We start from the raw sequence: 2564 nt of genomic DNA, 5'->3' as shown, positions 1-2564 counted from the left end.
AAAAATGCATTGCGTTGGACAGTTTGTTATACAATGATAAACATCACCAACAGTTTCAGCTGATTAGGATGGGAAACACTAAAAAAATCACAGTCAAGCTGGTTAGGGTCCACTAAGACCACACGCTACGGGACGGAGCCAGACGGGACCAGATGGAGCTGAACAGGGCCGAACGAATTTGGACGCGATCGATCGGGACCAAATAGAGCCGGATGGAACGTAATGAGACCAGACGAGACCGGATGGCTCCGCACGAACCGGACGGACTGAATGGAACTAAACGGGCCTGGAAATGATCAGACCAAGCCGAGTGGGATCATACCACATCGGACACCCCGTGACGGCTAGAAACCGGACAAGACTAAACGGGACTGGACGGCGCAGGATAAAGCATCTTGAGCCCAGACGGCTCCGGGAGCGGACCGGTCCGGACAGGACGGGGCGGCACGCGCTGGGGGGTGGGGGATGCCACATGGAACTCGACGCGATGGGGCAGGACCGGACGGAACTGGACGGAACGTGAAGGGGAATACAATGGACTGAACAGGACTGGACGGAACCTTATAGTACCAAATCAAACCAGACGGGCTCGGGCAGGACCCGACGATACTGGACGGGACCGGATTGAACCAGACGAAACCAGATGGAACGATCTGAGAACATACGGGCGAGAGAGGAGCCAGACAGTCCCGATGTGGCCCCGCTCTGGTCCCGGCAGGTCGTGCTCTGGTCCCGCCTGGCCCCGTCTAGTCCCGTCTAGCCCCGTCTGGCTGCGTCTGACCCCGTGCTGTCCCGTCTCGTTCTTATTGGTCACGTCCCTTTCCGTTTGATCCCGTCCCATCACTCCAAGTCCCGTCTGACTCCATCGGGCTCCGTCCAGTCTAGCCTGGTCCCAGGTCTCATCCGGCTCCATCCGATTCCATCAGGTCTCGTCCATGTCCCCTCAGTGCCGTCCAGTTCCGTCTAGTCCCGGTCATAATCATAGTCACCAATGAAAATTTTTTCACGCGGTGGTTATCACGACTTCAGCCCAAGTGCTAACACAACGCTGCAAAGCAGAAGATAAAGCACCATAAAATAAAGCAGCAAAAGCAAACGCAAAACAAAGGTGCCACGTTAAACGCTCCCCATGAACCCACATGCCACAACAAAACCCCAAGCGCAGCGCAACATCACGCGCCACGGTCCCCAGGGGCCGGTTCCACAGACCTGGCATTCCAAGGTGATGCGGCTTCGCATGCAAACTCTCGCTGACTTTGACTAGTGAACGCCGTGGGAGCCGCAGCATCCCGGCCACAGCGGGCGTCACGTGACGACACATGGGCGCGACGAACAAGCATGTTCGATGTTGCTGGGGGACACTGGCTCCGCAAAAAGGCTTTCTGCAATTGCGACAGTCGTGGCGGCGCTCCATCTAAAACAGACGAAGCCAATGTTTAGTTACACCTGATCCATCCGGTTACGCCTGGTCTCTATGACCGGGTGCATTCCATTCAGGTCCATGCCAGGTCCATCCTGTCCCGCCTGATCTCGTTCTGTAGCGAACAACTTTTTTCGGCCACGTCCGGTACCATCCAATTCTATCTGATCATGTTTAGCCCGTTCAGTCCGTCTGGTAATCTAAAAAAAATATAAGAAAATATGAGGAAAACATGGTCTGAACACAGGGCCCCCTATTGGTGAAAGGGCACCGATCAACGAGAAACGCGGGCTCCGGCCTCGTCCTTGTTTCGGAAATGACCTCCAGGGCTCAGACCGACCGGGAGCCGAATGTTGCGCTTTGGTGGCCTCTGGTCCAAGTAGATGGCGAGAAATATAGGGTCCTCTGATTGACCTTTCAGGTTACGACCGTACGGAAGGGAGTCCTTACTATGATCCGCAGCCATGTATTCAGAATCAGACCACTGATCTTTGGCCTCGAGGGGCCTTCGAATCTCTCTTTGGCCTCCCCCTCCCCCTCCCCCCTGTTCAGGCAGCCTCGAACACGATCCCTGACCGGCTCAGGGCCACCTGCCGACACAAGGCGCCATGTTAGTCAATGTGGGTCCCCGATTGACAAGAGACCCCTCCTTGTTTCAGGGACCTCGACGAAGGGAACTCGCGGGTCCGGCCCTATTCCTGCTCGGGAAATGGGCGCGAAGGGATTTAGACCGATATGGACCAAACTGCCCGGTGTTGGTAGTCTCTGGCCGGAATGGGGACTCGCGTTGTCCCAGGGGTTTCTCAATAAATGTAAGCAACGTTCATATTGACATTTGAGGTCACGGCCCCGCTGAGCTGAAGATCCTTGATGTGACCCTTCAAGCCCTTTAGCGCGTGCTTAATGGGGTCCTTGTTCATTGATCCCGAAGGGTCCATCGGGCCGCTCTTCAAGCCCATCCAATACTGTTCCTGGCCGACTCGGAGCCCCATGCCAACACAGGACCCCGTTAGGCAACGCGAGTCCTTGGTCGACACAAAGGCCTTCCTTCCATCGACCCATATCCCCAACTACTGTAAATCACAGGCCCCAGCCTTGCCCCTGCTTAGGAAATGGGCCACAAGACCCAGACCGACACAGAGCT

The sequence above is a fragment of the Pollicipes pollicipes genome, unplaced genomic scaffold (assembly GCF_011947565.3).
Source record: "Pollicipes pollicipes isolate AB1234 unplaced genomic scaffold, Ppol_2.1 Scaffold_4740;HRSCAF=5597_pilon_pilon_pilon, whole genome shotgun sequence".
NCBI classification, from domain to species: domain Eukaryota; kingdom Metazoa; phylum Arthropoda; class Thecostraca; order Pollicipedomorpha; family Pollicipedidae; genus Pollicipes; species Pollicipes pollicipes.
Note: the sequence above shows the minus strand (reverse complement) of the source record.